This window comes from Bradysia coprophila, unplaced genomic scaffold (genome assembly GCF_014529535.1).
Source record: "Bradysia coprophila strain Holo2 unplaced genomic scaffold, BU_Bcop_v1 contig_232, whole genome shotgun sequence".
Lineage (NCBI taxonomy): Eukaryota > Metazoa > Arthropoda > Insecta > Diptera > Sciaridae > Bradysia > Bradysia coprophila.
The window spans coordinates 18,809,694-18,831,888 of NW_023503493.1; the positions used below are offsets into that span (position 1 = coordinate 18,809,694).

The 22,195-nt window shown below is 33.2% G+C and overlaps 1 long non-coding RNA gene across 1 annotated transcript; it reads right to left on the reverse strand.

Moving 5' to 3' along the window:
- Positions 1 to 8,318: 8,318 nt before the first annotated feature.
- LOC119075849 lies at positions 8,319 to 20,953 on the reverse strand. Its single transcript, XR_005087484.1, has 3 exons — positions 20,943 to 20,953; positions 10,393 to 10,397; positions 8,319 to 8,487 (listed from the first exon to the last, which is right to left on the reverse strand). It is a non-coding gene; the product is annotated as an uncharacterized LOC119075849 (long non-coding RNA).
- Positions 20,954 to 22,195: the final 1,242 nt, after the last annotated feature.

Genomic DNA, 22,195 nt, shown 5'->3' on the forward strand with positions numbered 1-22,195 from the left:
AAAATTTCAACAAAAAATTCGTATGCTTCGCTCTTATTGTGCTTCAATAGTCCTCGAGATTTACAGCGTATTAATTTAGTCATAACCACTTGAACCACTTCTTGAAAAATTATGTAGATAATATTTTGCCGCAAACAATAGTGACCAGGATGAATGTTAAGGGCTATATCATTTTCGCATAACAATATCTCGGTTGCTTTGGCACTTGAGCACGTATCGGTGCTTCTCTATACATTTTTCTTTCTTGAATTGAATGTTAGAATGTTAGGAGCTCATTTTTTGCTTGTTGATATAGAGACCCAAACAGACAAATTAATTATGTTTTAAAATTAGTTGAGCTAGATGATAGCTGAGACATTGCCTTGTACCCAAAAATTCATTAAAAGGGTAGTCTGATGTAGTCAACGGAACTATTTGGTACAAAAGTTAAAAGTAGTTTGCTTCGACATTCATTTTTTGCTTGTAACGATATGTAAGCAAACGATTTGGTCTCTTTGTTGGAAATATCTTATGTTTGACACAAAATTTTCTGCTTCATTTCCTTTAACTGGAGATCGTCGATCATTTTTGTGGCTACAACGGTAACAAATGATTTTAGTTGTTCCTGGATGTCGACTTTCATAACGCTAAACACGTTGACTAGTCATGGAAATTCTCGACTTCAATCGACACACTTAAAAAAGATAAATGAAATTGCAGCTTGTGTGATATCTTAAGCCTTACATTCTCGTTCACAAAACTCTCATATATTTGGCGTAGACATTATCAATAGTGCAAAAGTAATTACACCACTTTGCAATCGGATAACAATAAATTCGGTCATAAAAACAGTTTAAAGTTTATGTACCGTTCTAATACTAAGGAATCCGGATATTTACGACTTCCTTTAAAGACCATAATATATAATGTCCAAATGTATTAAAACCATTCCCACTGATAAGTCCGAAAACAATAAAAATATTCCCTTCCTTTAAACGAAAATTTACGTCAGACGAGCTTTTCGTGCTCACAATCTCAAGTAATTATTCAATCAAAAGTGAATCGAACTGAAATGTGGTTTAAAATTGCAAATGGATTACAAATATATATAATACTCTGTATGTTTGTGTCGCGTCGTTCTTTTTCCAGAATTTATAACAAGCATAAAGTGTATTGCTAATATCCACTTTTCATGATAAACATAATGGTGTTTTACCAGCCATCTGACTAATAAAGAATTACATTTCGTGCTAAAACTAATGATAAATTTAATTCAGCGGTACACGAGAAACACGCTCACTTTTTCGCTTCCACCATGATGTTATACAGTCATTTTTATATATCCAAACAAGTGACATTAAAATACTGTCGCACAAAGAAATACCTTGACCTAGGTCATAGACGGTTAGATTAGAGAACAAATTGTAAAAATTATGGTTTTCCGAAGAAATTTTATTTCCGACGAACGAATGTTTTTGTTCAAATATTTAATGGAATTTAATGACAATGACATTCAGATATATATAAAGAGTTATATTGTGGATGATGAATGTTTTATGGTAAGTCGTTTATATTGTCGATTGTTTTGACTTTCAGTATTATTATTCCTTTATGATCCAATAGCTAAGGTTGAATGTACTTACATTATATAAAAGGCATTCGTGATGTGAGGATGAATTATATCTTTGTTATAATCGTAACGAGTCAATAAAGGCTCCAATAAAACTTCCCGTATAATATGAAACTTCATTCTCTCCAGAAGTATCGAGTCCATTACTTTTTTGATTAAATTTTTATCAACACTGCTTATTGGTAAAAAATCTTTTACTTCATTAGTTTAAACATCGTATTATGAGACCACTTTCGTCAAGATAACAGATGTCAGCAGATTGTAGTTAATTTTGCTCGAATCATTATTAACATTATTAACGACTATGTTCGTCTTTTTCATATATATATACGGTTCTGCAAAGTTATGCAAACTAGGGAATGCAATCCCGGTACCAATCCCGGTACCAGTACCGGAAAATCCCAGTCCCGAATCCCGGTATTGATCAAAAAATCCCGAGATTAGTACCGAAATTTAAAATCCAGTTTTCACTGACAAAAAAGTTTCGAAAAACTCACCTGTTGGAGGTAACTTTGTCTACAGGTAATCTACATTATCTGCCGCAGCTGTATTTTTTGCTTGGGGCGCTACAGTTGTGGCAGCTATTGTATATTACCTGGAGACAAAGTTACCTGCAACAGGTGAGTTTGAATCTTTTTTGTCAGTGTTTTTTTTATAAAATTTTGAAATCGATCAACTTGTATGATTCAAACTACTATGGCAATATAAGATAAACATTGAAACATAGGATTAATTAACGTTTTTCTCTTATGTCGTATTATTTGCAAACACAGAAAAAGACGTTTTTAAAACTACGATGGCTAGCAACGCACTTCACGCATGCATGATCGATCATAGTGGTCGGCTGCAGAAAGTACTCTATTTTACACGGAAATATTTTTATAGTGTTCTACGTTTGTATAATACACTGTCCAGTTTCAGTACTCTATTTAGAGTATCATCCATGCTTGAAGTGTTTAAAATCTTTCTGGTGAGTGTCTGCTGCTCATCAAACCAACTAGCGTTGAATCTGAACGTGCAATTCCGGCTTGCCGTTACTTGCGTAGTAAAATATATTGTGGATTTAGGCGATATTTCACAAAACTGCCACTAATTGACGCTGTCGGAAAGTCGGTCTTCTGTCACTTCACACGATTTATATTTTCAAAGGCAGCGTGCTTGAAAATTTACATTACCTAACAAATCAATTAATTTTTAAATCACAAAGCACAAAAATTTGCGATTGTGACGACAACAAGTCCCACAACTTATACGTTCAAGATTGAACGATGATACGTTAAGTGCATTGTGAGCATTTTTCCAAAGAGAAAATCGAATTTACAATGTGACATCTACGCTGTTGCAAACATAAGTTAAAGTTACCCGGCCTTCACACAGCGACGTAAGTATCGAATTTCTTTTGTCGTAGTGTCAAATTTGATTTTTAGAACAAAATAAATTCGATACGTGTTTCACTGTGAGTAAGCACACTTAACTGTACCATTAAAAAACTTAAAAAAATGAGAATAAAATGAAAATAATTTCTTTTACTGATAATTAATCCATATCTTTTCAGTACCGGAAATCCCGGTACTGGTACCGGTACTGAGTTTCTCAATCCCGAATCCCGGGATTCAAAAATCGGTACGGGATTGCATTCCCTAATGCAAACGGATAAGTCCTTTCTTTCCGAAATCGCCCTCAAATATTTGAAATTGAATGGCCATATATACATTCTAAAGCCATATACGTTTCGATCAAATAAACTCATTACTTCTTTCAGAAACGAGACAATAAATTCAAATGATTGATGCATGGATTTATGTCATACATTTTCCACATGTCTTATCTTAAATTTAAATCTGCCACAGAGTTAAAAATATAAAATCTTTCTAATTTCCATGTCCTCCACTGCAGGATGGAAATGGAAAAGCCTTCGGGGTGATTTTTAGTGTTCATATTTTATGTTTGTATAATGTGTTCTACTTTGCTTCTGTATAAAGTTTTTATTTAGAAAAAACTGGAAGCAAACAAATACATCGGTACAGTTTGATAGCATTCAACTTCAGAAAAGGTTGTTTTATATGTTATTTATCTTTTGATAGCTATTCAGAGTATAGGAGTATAATAAAAGGGAAAAAAATCCAAATAGGGGACTCAATACACTTTTATCCACAAAGTAAATATCAATCCACACAAAAATATATCGAAAATCTTCACAAAAGGAATTTTATGATTCGCTATCAAGAACTATAGCAATATGAAGACTCAAAATAACAAGAGTCATAATATTTACGTTGTTTATTTATTTAGGATTTAAAATGGTATTCGTTATGACTATCGATTGATTAAATTGACCTAATCTATGACCGGTCACAGATTTTATGGAGAGTATGTTGTTGATTAAAGGTTATCACATCCTAAATCAACACTAGTCACACATTTTCGTGTTTATGCAACATAAAAATTGTTTCCAATTTAAGAATAAAATAAAAAAAAAACAAATTAATACTTTTGAACCAAAAGCGAAGTGTTACTTTCATGACTTTAATAGCCAACCTGATTTCGATTATTTCTTTATTAAAAAAAAATTGATACTTAAATCAAGCAAATAAATTATTTTCGTTACAATGTTCGAAAAGATCTGAAGAGAGCCTAAGGTTTAGGTAAAAATTAAATTAGGGATCTGCACGGGGACAACTCTTATTTTACTAACTATGATTTTAAGAGTAGAACTCAGTTGATTGGTATCAACAAGGTATCCAAATTTCAGACCCTTCACAACAGAATTGATTATGTCACTGCACAAAATAAGAATCGAAAAAAGGCTATGCAAGGATATGTGTTTGCAATCAGAAACTAAGGAAATTCTTGCGGAACCCCATCTCTTCGCACTATCGAAATTACTTATCGTAAGTTTATTTCAATTAAAATAAACGAATATGCTGTTGGCACAGGGTGCCCGGGCTAATAGCACCAGGTGCCAATAGTCTCTTTATTATACTAATGCTAATCGCACCCGGTGCCATTAGCCACAGTATTATAAAGAGACTATTGGCACACGGTGTCATTAGCCAAAGTATTATAAAGAGACTGTTGGCACCTGGAAAAATTAAAATTTGAATAAAAAATTCGGGTGCCAATAGTCTCTTTATAATGCTGTCGCTAATGGCACCGGGTGCAAATAGTCTTTTTATAATACTGTGGTTAATGGCTACGGGTGCGATTAGCATTAGTATAATAAAGAGACTATTGGCACCCGGTGTCATTAACCACAGTATAATAAAGTGACTATTGGCACCCGTAGCCATTAGCCACAGTATAATAAAGTGACTATTGGCACCCGGTGCCAATAGTCTCTTCCTAAAATAAAATTAATATTCGAAAAGGCTGTTCGATGAATGGTGTACAGTGTTTTGGTAGGTTTGGACAGACCATTACTATCTGGGTAGGGTAATGATGAGTTCGTAGTCTCTTTGCTTCAGAAATACTATTGTTCACCGAAAAAGGTATGACGAACTTTTTCCAAAATAATTGATTACTCTAACTCATTGGTGCATATGACTTAATGATCCCGAAATTAATCATGCATAAAAATCATAAATTGCTTCGTTTTAACACTTTAAATTGTAAACATTTATAAAATTGCCAATAAAATTGAAATATATTTGAATTGTAAACCGATAAAACATAAATTAGTCGTTCACCAAACCCCTTTCGAATTAAGGATCATAAATTCAAATAGGCGATAATAATTTGTTACTGTTGGAAGTATACCCAATATAATATAAATGGATGTGCCTTCATATTGTTCCAGTTGCGTGGATTATTTTACGATAGACAAGTCAAATCAATAAAAAAAAGATTTTAAATTTAACTTTTAACAAAAATAGTCCAACTGTCATCAATAAAATTAATCACGCAGAAATGATATGTCGATATGGAAATATGGACGCATTTTAGCAGTCAAGTCATTTATGGAAGGGTTGATCATTGCATATGGCTGAGAAGTGTTGCGTTCAATTTCATAGTAGGAGATTACATGAATTTTTGTTGGAATTTCAAATGTTCTTTATTATCCACTGTATCATCGACACTAACGAAACTTGATTGATAAGACAAGAGTAATTAATGAACTATCCGGTTTATACATTATGTACCTAACAAGTCTGTGTTATAATAGTAAAATGATGCGAAATGAATATAAAGACAAACAAAAGCTCGTTGTACAAAATAATCCAGATTAATGCTTGTCCCTAAAGTTAATTAAACCAGGGCTATGTACTTATACGTGTGTTGTGTGTGCGTATGGTAGGGTGTGCTCAATGTACACATTATAACCTCCATTATCGTACCGCTTTGCCATGAAGGCACTCGGCCAAATGCGAGTAGGTATTTCGGATATGCATATGACATCATCAGTTATCGTCCCATTATATTTATTCATTTTGTCAATTTCCGACAATTGTATCACCAATTTACATAGAAGTAATATTGTGGCTATAGATTTTCATATCTCAATCGGTTACAGAGAAAACTCCTTTCCATTCCTTCTCACGCATGATGATGCCAACATTCTTTCGTCTGAACAGTTTCGTTCACGGTTCTAAGATTAATGTTCATAATGACCGATAATTAATAGATTTGCTATTGTTTCGGATATGCTATCAGTTTGATATAGGATGTTTCCGAGTTGTCACATGGGTTTTTTTTCAGATGCTGAAAATGTCAGAATATATATATGTATACTAGATGCTTGTTTGAGCACAGATAACTAAAATAATCACACTCCCATGCATATTATGTGTCTGCAAGCTAAACTAAAATAATCTTGGCAGAACGGTACATGACTAATCCCAGGGTATAAATGGCTTTTCCATAAATTTATTCCAAACATGAATTTCTGAATATCAAATGAAACTGAAGGTAGATTCGTCCGAAAGGACGAATTATTGAGGATTTCCAAATATGTATGTGCATTGCGCACACATCTACCGTGTTTGGTGTGCGGTTTTGTAAATGAGTTATTTTGAAGTAGGTATGTGGACACGATTACACATACTATGTTGTGACATCAAGGGAACGTATGCAGATTTTTCCATTCGAGAATTGACAGTTTCGGTTTAACAATTACGGTACAGGTATGTGTCCTGTACATTGTTTAAATGGTTTGTAAAAGCATTTTTGAGAACATGCAATAGAATAGAGTTTGTGACCACCTGAACATAGCGGTCATTTAACCGACTGAGTTACAGGAAATTTATTTAACAATTAATTGAATGCACTCAAAGCCATTTGTGTGCGTAATGGAAGCAGGTTAATTGCAGTTCAAGTTGGTTCGATTAATGAACTATATTTGACCTTTCCGGATCTGGGTCTGTTCTTAATTTGTATAGTAAGCTACATCAACGAAATTTTTTTTATAGATTCTGCCTGAGAATAAAAAAAAAATTACCGAAAACTTATCAAATCAAAAAATCAATTTAAAATCGAAATATAAATCTCTTGTCAACAATGATTACAAATTTAGAATTTCACCCTTTTCACAGTACCCAGCATTAAAAATGGGAAAACATTATAAAATTGAAAATTTGAACACAAAATTCCTTTCGGTGGCGTTTTATAATAAATGATTCTTCCGATAGATAGATAGTACGGGTACATTAGTGTTCAACATTCGAATGCTAAATTTTATTATTTGAAAAATGATGTGCTGCAATTTAGTTAATGGAGATTCATTTTACTTATTGTTGTATTGAAAAGGGTGAATGTGTCATGTGGTGGAAAATAATTTGATTTTTTTTTCTCGTAAAAATAGTTTTTGTATTATCGGATTTGAGACTTTAATGTGAATTCTTAGTTATGTTAGTTCAAGCATGAAAATCTAAGTCTGTATGCGATTGAAAATATAGCTGACATTGTTGCTGGTAATTTAACTTTTAAAAATAGTAATCGTCTCACAACAAAATAAATTATATCTGTGACTTCATTTAAGTTTAATGTGGAATCTATTACTTCAATATTTGTGTCATACATGATACGATACGCTATTATAAAAGAGTACTAATCAGAACTCATAGCTTGTTCTTGTGGCCAATGTCGCCAATAGATGACTATGAGGGATTCTTTTGAATTTCGACTGACCGAAATCGGCGCTATTTTTTCCACGACTTTTTTATATATGCCTAGTTAGGCCTTGGTGCCTAGGCCCCAAAACGAGTCAAAACAGATATTTTTGATCTTCCTTACCTGGTTGGTTGTAAGTGGCCAAAAGTCGAAAAATGGGGTTTCGTAGTCCGGATTTCATTTCCGAAAGGTGACGAGGACACGGGCGTGTGTGGGTTCGTTGGAAAGCTGAGGTCAAGTACTCCTGGGGCAAATATTAACTTCATAAAATTTGCTGATTATCGGACGAAAATATGACTTCCGGGAAATTTCTCAAAATCAATGCAACTACTAAATATACGTATCGCTGTAAAGCTGAGGTCCTCCACATTCATAATAAGTAATAATTTAATCAAATAATTGCATTAGTGAGGTCACAGAACTCATCAAAGTTCACCGAGGTTACTTTGATTTCGAGAAATTTTCCGGAAGTCATATTTTCGTCCGATAATCAGCAAATTTTATTAAAATAATATTTGCACCAGGAGTATTTGACCTCAGCTTTCCAACGAACCCACACACGCCCGTGTCCTCGTCACCTTACGGAAATGAAATCCGGACTACGAAACCCCATTTTTCGACTTTTGGCCACTTACAACCAACCAGGTATGGAAGATCAAAAATATCTGAAACTGGTTTTGGGGCCTATGCACCAAGGCCTAACTAGGCATATGTAAAAAAGTCCAGGAAAAAATAGTGCCGATTTCGGCCAGTCGAAATTCAGAAGAATCCCTCTATATGTTTGAATACGGTTAGTCAACTCTCCATTCTATCAGATAATCCGTATTATCCATTCCATGTTTTATTTTGAAGGATATAAAAACGAACCGAAGTAGCAACCGCTCATTTCTCTGGTCTTTAATTTAATATTTCGAAATGATTAAAAATCTCCATTATCAAAGAATTAATAGCCTTTGATACAAATATTAAAAGATACGACAAAGTTGCATCATTTCGCTATTATCAAAGACACGAACGCCATTAAAAGCTTTACTGTTTTGTGCTTTGTGTATACATTTGAATATCATCACTTTGGCGCATTATAGTTTATCTTATAACAAAGTAAAGTGTGAATAAAATTGGGTAATCTCCCAGTAGCATTCGTTTTATGATATCATTTTTATGAAAAGAGTTGCACGCTACGAAAGCCATAATGGAATATTCCATTATGATTGAGTGCATTTTTTTATTTTGTAAGCAATAAATGATTTTTTTATCTAAAAGAGAGCACATCACATTTTTCCTGCAATCCTGCATTACCCTGAAGCCAAGTTTCAAGTTAATTATTGGCTTTTACTGTTTCTACTAACAATCTCCTCTTTCAACCATTACCTTTTCAACTCCGTTTGGCATAAATTTACAGGCATTCGACCAACTCCGATCTGAAAGTAGAAATTTTCTGTTCTTATTAGATGACAAAATGTGCTTCATTCAAGACATTGAAAGTTCGACATCGAAATGATTTTACTCTCGTACAAAAAACTGTTTGTTCCTAACTCTTCTCAAAATACTATAACGAAGAGTTCGTAAACTTATCTGGCGGTCTATATTTGCGATCTAATACCTTATGTAATGAGACCCGGAAGTAGCTGTGTTGTAACATTCTCAGAACACTCCACTTTCGCTCAAAATTGATTTATTTTTTTGTTTATCTGTTGTGTTTGATTTCTTTAAAATGTTTATCAATTTTAAGTTAATCTTCAATATTCATCCATTATGTTTCTATTTATTTTGCTGCAGAATGCTCTGAATTTCGAGAAAGTAAAACGAAAAAACTTGATGGGTTTAGCGACTAATGTGCAAATATGTACACATCTAATGTTAGTAAATATTTGCAGTGCTTTAGATACTCTCTTCATTTCATAAACTGTACCCTTTATAAGTGAATAAAAGGTAGAAATTGAGTATTATCATTCACTTTACAAATCGCCTCAAAAATACTTTTCAAACAAATGTCCATAAAAATTTAAAAAAGAGAATTGAGGAGACGAGCAGTTTAACAACAGATCACCTAAAATTTCTTTCATGGTTTAATACAAGCAATAATATCAACTGAAATATTTTCAAGGCCGATGCTATTCGGCACCGGTGTCAAATAGCATGCACTGTGTTGTGTGGCTATTTGACACCGGATGCGAATAGCCAATCAACACAGTGCATGCTATTTGACACCGGTGTCGAATAGCCAGACAACACAGTGCGTGCTATTTGCATCCGGTGTCGATTAGCCACACAACACAGTAGATGCTAATTGACACTAGTGTCGATTAGCCAGACAACACAGCTGATGCTATTCGACACCCACCTTTGGGAGCCAGAAATAAATTTCGCGCGCGCGAAATTTATTTCTGGCTCCCAAAGGTGGGTGTCGAATAGCATCAGCTGTGTTGTCTGGCTAATCTAGACTATATATTTTGTTTTCTAAAAAAATCACAGGTTAACTAGAAACGAAAACTTTATTTGTTTAATAAGTGCTTTTCCCTAGCTGTAGATAAAGTATTTGAGTTTTTTTAACACTTCGCAAAGTTCATCAAACCACCATTTTTGATTTCTCTCACTTTTTCAGATGCATATCTTCGCATTGCATTTTTGAAATTGTGATAAAAAGATATCTAAATCACATTGGCGTCAAATTTTACCATTTCTAGCGTAACTTTATAGGAGAGACCTAATCATTAAGAACAGATACAGTATAGCTTCTAATTTTAACAGACTTTACTCATTAAATTATTTTTAATATAAGATCAGAAACACAAGCATATGGGATCCTAGTTTTAGACCACATACTTTTAAGGAATAAAAATTTAAACCTGACAAGAATTTATGTGATTTTGGGTCATGAACGATCAAGAAGGCTGCATTATAATACACATTGCAATGTGATGTAACGCGTTGAATGAAATCGAGTAGTCAATGCTTAGTATATACGCTTCAACAATACGTTCGGTATAATTGTGTGACTCTATACAAGGCTGTATACTTTGGGGAGGTCACGCAGACCGCCATTTTATTAGATATGCGGGAACACACCTTTTCCATACAAACAAATTCACCAAAATTAAATTTGTATGGCGTAGTGAATTTTTTGTATAAAACGTGGTGTGTAACCCGCGTATCTGCATCTGCGTGACCTCCCCAAAGTATACAGCCTTGACTCTACAGCCGTTTATAAAAATTTAGCCTTCGTTGAAGGTAATAGATTCTTTAGCGTGCGAAAAAAAGTTGGTATCTCACTGCGTGCGAAAAAAAAGTTCATATTGCACTGTGTCCGGGAATACAGTGAAATAAGTACCTTCAAAACGACATTAAATGGATGCATGGAAAGGTGATGATTATGGACCGGAATTGCGAAAAAAAATTTAAATTCTTAGAATTCGTTATTTTGTTGGAACTGTAAGACTGATATGCATTGAAAATAATAAATGTTGGGAATTACGGGTTGAGCCTGGCATTGAAGATGTTTTGGTATGTTTCATTATTTCACTGATGATTTGGATCTGGTTGTGAATTTATAATTTCGGAAATCGTAAACCGTATTGGAATGAAATTAAATTTGAAAAGAAAAATTTGGTTCACGGGTGGGGACCGAACCCACAACCTTCAACTTGCCGGGCTGATGCTCTATCCATTGGGCCACCGTGGACATCTTCTTTTCAACTCTAATTTTGAACCGTTCTTTCAAATGCTACGTCACAGCTCATATCGTGTGTTGCACACAAGCTGATCAATTGTCGAACTTTTCTACAACACACACATACTCAACATGTAACGCTGTCGCTTTCCGTACATACGAACATTTACTGTCTCCCGGCAAGTTGAAGGTTGTGGGTTCGGTCCCCACCCGTGAACCAAATTTTTCTTTTCAAATTTAATTTCATTCCAATACGGTTTACGATTTCTGATAATTATTGTACCAGTTCTAGTTACTTTAACTAACCATTAGTCAAAATTATAATTTCGCTATATTTCGATCCAGGTTTAGAACAATCATCAGACGGGGAACCAATATGATTTAGCTATTTCTTGAGTGCAAAATTGTTTTATTCTTTGATTTTTAATTTTCAGTTTTCTCTATACACTGAGAATATTTTTTACAATTGTCGGAAACTCCAATTAGAAATTCAGAATGTAATTATTTGAAAAGAGAACAACAACAACGGATCTCCAACGTTCAGAGCACCAACAATTTTTAGCTAATATGTCAATTTATCATCGTTACTAATATCGACCCCTCTTGACCTTCTTACACGAAATACCAACATTGCGGAAACCACAACCTATTGACATCAATATTTGAATTTCACATTTAATAGTAATTTTAACCATTGCGTATATTTAAAACCAAACAAATGAGTGCGTCTGGTGTCAATTAGCATGTACTGTGTTGTTGGGCTATTCGACACCGGTGTCAAATAGCATACACTGTGTTGTGTGGCTATTCGACACCGGTGTCAAATAGCATGCCCTGTGTTGTATGGCTATTCGACACCGGTGTCAAATAGCATGCACTGTGTTGTGTGGCTATTCGACACTGGTGTCGAATAGTCACTCCGTATTTTCAATACGTTTTGAATTTCTTTAAGGATTACGACCCTTACAAACTACACAGACTTTGTTTTGGTAGATGCTATTTACTGGGTGCAAATAGTCACTTCGTTTTGTTTTATTTTCCTCCTTTTTTCCTATCATCGAATTCATTTCCACTGAATAATAGATCGTTAAATTCGTTTAGCACCTTATGATAAAGTATCATTGAACGCTTTTTTTAACGTCCTCTTATTTGTGTCATATATACTATACAAGCAGGGAGCTAAGCTAGCGTCTCTATGCATGTAAGTTGTAGGTCTTTACCGACGATAAATGTTTGCTTACTCTACCAATCTAATGCTGTTGGTAATATAACGCCCAATTTTTATCTCAAAATTGAAGTGTTTTTCCGAAGTGCAGCATTCAAGACAATGGCTACATTATAACGTCCTATGTGGATGCTGGTCAAGTCATACAATCGTTATCTGATTGACTATGAATAAATAAAACGCAATTTATTTTTATGTTTATGCTTTATGCATTAAGCACATCGGAAATATTATAGGCAGAGATAAGGTGTCAAGTGGATTATTATTAAGCAATTTACTTTGGCAATATATAGTGAATCGGAATGACGATATTTAAGGACTCCAATGTGTACCCATATGTAGTATAAATGTAAATTTGCAAATCCAAAATTTAAAATGTAATTCATTTGCGTAAAGAAGATAGAACAAATTCTTCCAAAATAATATGTATAGTACACCATACCTACATTGTATTGTACGATATATTTTGAAAATAAAAATTACTTGAAATAAAATAACATGTCAACCTATTTATGGAACCATATGACCCGCTGAGAGCAGTTAAATGAACACAATAAGAAATCGTAAAAAAATATTTTTATCCCGAAAGGAACTAGTTTATTTATATAAATTAGGCAAACGAAGCAATTTGTTTGCAAATGTGTAATAAAATGCAACAATGTATGGTGGACTATGTAGGGATGCATGTGAGTCCAACTCACAATTTTTAGATGTTTCTTCGTCATTCGTTTATGTAGGTTATTATTTTGGTGAATGGAATTGTTTAGTTTTTTTTTCAAATGATAATAACGTTAAACTTCTTGTATACGGTATACACTGTCTATTAGTGGTTGTGTTACAATGTGAACATATTATATGCGTGAAAAGAATTTATTTATTTATTTGTAAATCATAAATCAAGATTAAATATTGTCATACGCAACTAAATCCATCCATAAGCAACATTGTAGATTGAAATGTTTTTGATTTCTCGGACAGATATACATTAACGTTGCACGCATCAGGCTTAAATTGTAAACCTTGTTATGGTCAGCGAAATTTCATCGCATTTTATGGTTAAACCCGTTTCTATATGAATATATCTTGCACAACAGCTAGTGCTTCTTTGGTCCTTAGGGAAACGGAAAGCCGAAAAAAGTTCAGGGTAGTCTGACATCGTTTTCTTTAGAGATTTATTAGGAAAATATGGTTTAGTGTCTCAGTCCATAATATATCTTGCACAGCAGCTAGTGCGAAATGGAAAGCCGAAAAAGTTCAGGGTGGTCTCACATCATTTTCTTCGGAGATTTATTAGGACAATCTGGTCTGGTGTCCCTGTCCATAATATTGTTGAAATTTATGCAGCAACTGATTCAGTATGTCCCATTAGTTTCTCGGTAAATTTGTTTACTACTTCCCGGGAGGGTGTACCAATGTGGACTTACATCTAATAACAATTTTATATTCCACAATCGATTCGATTTGCTACTCATCCATTATGAATTGCTGAGTTCAAAACACACCGAAGACATTATTTAAGAATGTATGGTCGAATAAAATGTATTGACTCGTTGCCAATGTATTTAATAATATATGGGGACGTAATAATTTCCATTGTGATACTGCTAGTGGTTTATTATGATAAAATCCTGCCTCATAAAAATGTTTGCGATTCTATTTTGTTATAAAGAAGATATCGTTAAACATTTTTACGGTGAGAATTTCAAATAGTGGTTTAAATATAATAGGGGTTGTTGTTGCATTGTATGCGCGACGACAAAGAAATAGACTTTGTTGCATGGAAATTTCAAGAAAAGTGAATTATAAAAGAATCTTTGTTGAACTGAATTTATTACTTATAGCTTATGACCTAAGAGATCTTCGGATATAATTTTCATATTTTATAGATCGTGTTGTCAAATCAGTTGTATATTTGTGATTACATTGTTGCATATTATGCAACCGATCAAAAAATCCAGACACAAACAGTGAAATCACAACGAAAACCTGATACACTGCACGTGAAGGTACAAATTAAAAAAAAGTCATTTTCGTTTCAAAATTTTGTCCACCATAATACCACGACAATCAATTAGGTGAATTCAGTTACAGACTTTGGCTTTAAATTTAAAATGCATCGCCGCTTAATTTATAATTCCTTTCGAAATAGTGGCTGACAAACGAAAATAATCTTTTGAACAAAGAGCAAAAAAAGACCTCATCTCGTCGTCATCTTCGATATAATTAAATTAAATCACATTCTTATACATAAACACAGACAGTGAATGATTGACAAGATCTCACCATTCAAGATTAAAACGAAGAAAATAAATACGATTTCATGATTTCTATCCCTTCACGGTCCACTAAACTTACATAATCAAATTTCTTATAGCGCACCTAGATTTATAATATTGAATTACTCAGTTCACCACACTCACCCTTATTATGATGCGACGGAGTATATTTTAATATACACATTTTCTCGCCATGTTACACGAACGAGAAGGCTAAGAAAAAAATCTCTGTTTAGTGGTATATTGTCATACTTCGTGTTATGTAACAAAATGTCTTCTTAATTCTTTTGATATAAATTGCGTTCCATTTGTTACTGTGGGATGATTACATTCAATATTTGGGTGGATGCTAGAAACGTAACAAATGAGATTATCGGAGGGTAAACCGATTTGCTTCCTACACATCTGGATTGTAACACAACACAAGACTTCCATGATCAAATTATTTCAGTTATAGACTATACTTATACTTACGGAAGAGTTATTAGATGTGACAGAACAGAAAATCACCAATAGGGCAATGAGAATCAATGATCCGAGAAAGTAGATCTTATTCTTATCTATCTATGTAATTTAGGGAAAGGTCTGCTGAGGCAACGAATCGAAAACATTTAAAGAGGACATCACATCATTTTTGTTGAGAAAATTATGAAATTATTGTTATGAGCAAATCAACAGTTATCGACCCCTTGTTCACAAGGAAATCCTACAATCAAAATCAAATTACTAACCTTATTCAAATTTAATTAAAGTGGCAATTCAAATCGACCCCTAAAATTTAACTGAAGTAGTCAAAAGTAGCGCACATGAAATTCACTTCCGTAATGAATTAAACTTTTCAGTTTTCTCATTCGAAATTTCCGTCTATCATCGTAAAGCAATTTGTAAATATCCTATCCTCTGTTATGTGTTTCTATAGTACATAGTTAGGTAGATGGAACCATAAAAACCATTAAATTGACCAGCCATCCGTTGGCTATTGGTGTTACGATACAAAACCAGACGATGGTGTCGAAAATGTTGCAACAACATGTAAAATGGGGGAGAATTTTGTAACTTTAAATTAACCGTAAAAGGCAATCAACATTCGATATATTATGTGTGATAAGGCGTAGAGTCTATACACACCCAGCCAAGGGATTATATGCAAACAAAGTTTTCTTTAATGTGAAGAACAATAAATAACTTGAGAATGCATGTACATTGTCAATCCTTTTTATGATCCTTCCTTTGTAGCAGTCGTTTGTCGAACATAGAATTCTCAGAGCTTTGACGTGTAAACATTTGAGTTTGTCCATTTTCTTTTCAGCTTTTGTAGTTTGTAATACATCTTCAAAGGATGTAACCATTCTACGCCTCACATATATGTAGTCAATGGTAATATTGTGTAATCATACAGTTTGCGTTATTGTCCCATTTGCTTTCTATTTCACATAAAGTGTCTGTTCATTCAGTTTCTATTAAGGAGTCTCATATATGAATAAGATGGATTTGACATTTTCTCGGATATGCAAAGTTTGTGCGGTATTTGTTTATACACAGCCAAAGAGGTGTTATCGTAGCTTTCCATCTGAGAAAGTTTTCTTATAAGAGTGTTGGAGGGTTACGGCGAAATGGAAATTTCCTAATATTATTTGTTTGATGTTGTTAAATTACCGTGCCTTTGTAGAATATTTCAAGGATTAATTGGTTTTAGTTAGATGATTTTAATCATTTAAATGTATGAAGGGTGTGAGAGTATGTATTCAATTAGTTTTAGTGGTTGAGCTGCTTAAACTAACATTGTCTTTGAGGTTAGTGCGTTTGATGATTCAGCGGTTTCTGTATTCTTTTTGATTGAACATTCTTCGTGTTAATTTTAGGTTGTTGATGTATGCAAAATCAATATCGTCAAAAGACAAACTTGAAACATATATTATCCGCTTTGTTAGTTCGAACTAAAATAAATGTTGCTGTGGAAATAAAATGAAATCAGTCGCAAATAATGGTGAAAGGACAATCTTCGGAATATTTGAATAATCAATTTTAGTTAGGCTAGTGATTCGGCACAACAGGTTCAACGACCTAGACTTATAACCCCTTTCAAACTCAACCCAAACCAACCTGTTTATCAAAATGTTTTATGCCCGAGTGACTTCATAAGTCGCAAAGTTCAAACCAATATGTTAACTTCAATTGATTTTCAATGACTCAATTTTGTAAACATTTCTACTCCGAAAAGGTTAAAAGTCTTGATTAGTGTGAAGACTTTTTAAGTTAAAATTGTTGACTCCTCTTAAACTATAAACGTATAAAAAAGCGCAACTAAAATTGACAAAATTAGGGGGTTAATGATATAGAAATACAATCATTAAAGCACTCTCTCTATTCCGTGTTGTTACACCAACCATATGGTTTTTTATTTGAATTTGTTTTTCAAATTTAAATTACCATGCAATGCAATCTAATAGATGCAAACAATGACATATGTTACTAGATAAGTGATATGTAGTTGAACATACAAAACTACTAATTACTTTCGTTGACAAAAAAAAAATTAAAGATGTTACGATTTAGGGTGTTCGTGCCATTAATGACTTATGGGCATACATTTGTATTTATAACATTTATCCTGACTGCAATATTCTAAACATCAGTCACATCTCATTCGATTACAATGCGGAAATATCGACGTATCGGATTCGAATTGATTCTGACTATATTTGTTTCACAACACAGCCAGATGAAAAATATTGGGGGGGTTTTCATGGTATACATAAACGCATTTATTGTTTGAGGATAACGCAATAATGAACACTTAATTGTACACGATATGTATAATACGAGATCACCATCCAAACATTTTGAGGAAACATTGGAAGCGTGTACGCCGAGTTGAATTTTCCGATAGATGTTTGATTAAACATTGTCACAGCTTTGGTCACAAACAGAAATTAAATAGATTGTACTACGGTGACCATTGCTAATTGGTATTGACATTATCCCATGGTCAATTTTCAATGTGTCCGTTCAGTTATATTGTTGTTGTTGGAGTGTGCAATTAAGGTTTGCAATACATGAACTAGAACATTTGAAGGAGATTTTGTGCACGTTTTCTGCGTATACAACACAACGTATAAACATAGCGTACGTACGCTCCATGAGCTTTGTTTATTTTCTCATGAGTTTGGTAAATTACGGGTTTGACAAAATGTTGTCTTATTGGTTTTCCTCACGCCTGCATTTTGTGGCCCAGAATTAATGTTTTACTAAAGCGTTGAAGGTGAGATAATTTATGGTCGCTTTTATCACAGTGTGTTTAGTGGGAAGGAAATTAACGAATTGAAAGGTTAAAGCCAAGAACATCAAAATTATTGTCCTGTTCATTGGTGCACGAGGAACATATACAACTTCTTTCAAAAAATTTCGCAAAAAAATTATTAAATGAAAGCAAAATAAAATGATCGATTCAAAAACCAGACTCGATCATTTTATTTTGCTTTCATTTTAATCCTTCGAAATGATCTGATTAATTATTAAATATTGAAAATCTATGTCAATTATGACAAATATCTATTGTCAGTTAGCAATAATAAAGTTAGTTAGTTAGTCAGCCCCCCCACAACTGTAGCAATTATGATTGTAACAACGACAAGGACCTACTCTTGGATTTCTAGAACAAGGGTGAATAATATGTCTAGACCTATGTCACCGTATAACACTTTTTATTGAAGATTTTTTTTTCTTCTACAATCATTTAGATTTAGAATCAATGCACCGATTTGACTTGTAGATCATCAGTTATTTTTTTGTTTCTGTGACACATAAATTCCCATTTACAATCATCATTCTTTAAATGAATCAAAATGATACATTGTGTATTAGCAACTGTCTGACAACTAAGACAGTGGTAATAAATTTTTAACAGTAGACAATTTTAATATTATGTTTTATTGCAAACCGAAAACCATTGCTCATCAAAACCATACATATAGATAAACACATTACAGCACGTACGTGACCAACTCTTTATTTCGAATTATAAAAGAAGATAACAATAATTCTTTGGAATATTTTGTAACTTTATGATTGAACTTTATTTATTTTTTGGTATTTTTTATGGATTTTAATGACCTATAAAATGTTAAAATGTTCTTTCTTCTGCATCGTTTTTTTCGTCTTCTACATCGTTGGTAACCAGATGTGCCACACAACACAACAACTATATTTTCCAAAGAAACGGTATAAAGAATGGCTGAAATAATAAGTTTATCCAAATAAAAAATCAAAATTCTTGTAATTTAATGTGAAAACGCTAATAATAATTTAAGCTGACTAATTAAAAAAATTAATTTAAAGTCAACGAAATAAACCGTAAAAAATCTATTACTTTGATGAAATGGATGTTATATTGCCGGGCTTCAGAGTAATTCATTTTATCTGGAATACGTTAAAAAAGAAAAGAAAACAAAGCATCCGAAGGGCGATGTTGATGGGCATTTATTCCTGCGATTTTATTTAATTTTAACAACTCATCATAAAACTTATTATTGTTTTATTCGTTTTCATTTTACATTTTTATATTTTTTTACTTGGCTTCCATAAATGAAAAGTTTGTCTAGAAAAGGTTTTCGTTTTAATTTGGTTATGTTCTGTCGGGACAATTATATTTCTTTCCTTCCTTTAATTTCTGCATTTCCATACTTTTATCATAAAAGTGTTATCGTACCTCAATAAATTTTTAATGATCTCTATAGAAGGGTATTAAAACGTAAAATGTTTAAATACAGCCCATCCCCTGAAAAACCCTGTATCAAAGAAAGTGTTGTATCGACGAGGTCAAATTGGTAAATGAGAATTCGCCAACACTAAGTTAAGGGTTAAAACAATTGTCCTAAAAAGAAGGCACAATGAGGGTTTCATCCGAAATAAGCATCAAAATCCCGTGAAATCCCGATTTTCACAAGTTTATCAAATGTGTTCACACCTCAGATCAAAAATGCATTGGCGCGTCGACTATGAAAGTCATATCAAAAAATAAGCGTCCCAGGTTACATCAAATCCATCAGAATAGAAGACTTATCCAATATCCATACTCCCATGACATGATTTTTTTGCATTTTGTGTCTATATATCTGCTGTCGATCTATTTTCTAACCGTTTTCGCATAAATTTAAATAAATCGGTTCGGTATCATGTTTGGTTAATGTTGAATTGTGGGGATGAGAGGTTGTCAGTGCCTTCTTTATTTACCATCCGACACAAATGTGATGCATAGGCAGTAGATAGGGGTGAATGGTGTTTTATAGAAAATCGTCTAATTGTGGCACGAGTAAATTTCAAAGTCAAAAATTTTAAATTACAAAATGGGCTATGGGATCAGGTAATTTATCATTTTTGTCAGAATAACAATTTATCTGGCGCTCTTTTATGTCGGTTTGATATACTCTGATGTTGAGTGTTGTTGATATTTGATATATATTCTGCGAACTACGAACCCACCTACATCAAATTGTAATTACAAAGCCAAAAGAGATTATAATAGGAAAGTTTGTTTCTTCTTGGTGCATATTGAATGAACAGGATCATGCCTTTCCGCACACGAAACAATAATAACGAAAATATTATTGTTATTACCAAAATTGCTAGAAGTTATTAAGGGAAATTTTAATTAGCAGTAAAAATATCAAAATTCATTTAAATGCGAAAGAAAATCATTTCAAGTTTTTGTGCAAGTCATAAAAAATAAGTTAAAGTCTAAGATAATTCCGTTTTTGTTAATTATCTTCGGATAAAATAAATTACTGGTAACATAGCCATCCTCCCCTGCACACAATTTTTTGTTTCATTTAGATATAGAATATAAACTTGAACAATAAAATATCAGTCACAGGGTATGCCTTCGGAAATGAAACGCGTGTTTCGAAATGCACTAATTAAAATGGCAAATAAAATTTATGTTATTATCCGGCTTTAATTGCTTTACAATGTACATAGCTTTTATCAGCAAAATTATGTTGAAGTGACGATGAGTAAGTAGAAAATAACTTACTTTATGATTATAACATTGTGAGAGACAGAGGTTACATCGTCGTTAATTGCACTCAATAAAACTTATCCTTTTACATTTCTATATAACATTGCGATTTAATGTTACAACAAATATATTTGTTAATTGTATGAGGGTAGTTTTACTATGGAAAACATCCACGTTTTCGTATAATATTCAGCTATTTCTATCGTCAACCACCGGTTAATAGCCAACTCCAAATTATACGTGGATTTCAAGGAAATTCTTCAGTTTAATATTCTTATAAAGCCAAGTGAATCATACACACTGTGTACCGCTCGTTGTTGGCGTTAGCAGATTTGGATTTGGAGCCGATTCGGAAATAAAATTGAAGAGCGACGACATTTCCAAGATTTTCACAGTTTTATGACTTTGGCTAGAAAATGACCAAAAATCTAAAATGAATGCGAAAGTTAGTTCTTATGAGGACAGCCTACCATCGAAACCTATTCTCCGGATAGTTTTCTTTCATCTTCGTGTGAAACATATTCCGGAGCGGAAACACCCTATAAACCCTACATGTAAACAGAGAAGGTAATAGCATTCTTGTTCGAAAAAAAAGGTATTTTTTATACGAACACAGAAATGAGTTGCAAAATTAGACTCAATCGAACCTACTGGAGGAATTTTTGGAATTAAAAGTCTGATTAAAAGTTTTACATTTTATAGAAGAAATATGTTGTCAGGTCTTATCAGCCACCATGAACGAAGGGATTGACAATATTAATTAAACAGAGAATCATTGTTATAATTAGGTTATAGAAATCCAACTCAACGTTATATATACACATGCAAGTTCACTCGTTCGCATTAATATCGAATTCAATTTCGTGTTAGCATCAATGCTGAAGCTTAACTCACGCGACATGGAACAATTTAATCAAATTTCAATTAGCTACTGCTATCACCATACAAATCAATGGAAAGTTACATATACATAATATGCTTGCTTTTCCGATAATACCTTATAATACAATCACCGCGGCATCTATACTCGTTACGATGAGGCTTTACCCACAAAACTACTGTGAAACATTTTGTGTCTGTGTAACGTTTTGTTTATTCACATTACAGCCCATAAAAACGACGGATTTCAATTTACTTGAAAATCAAAATTTCTATTTCTGAATCCAAATGGAGGTAAAATCCGAAACGCTAAATGAAATTGATGTCGATTCCAGTAGGATTGGCGCCATCTAAACAACATTTACTAATTTACATTGACTAACTTTGTACATACCTAACCGTTTGTGGCTTTATA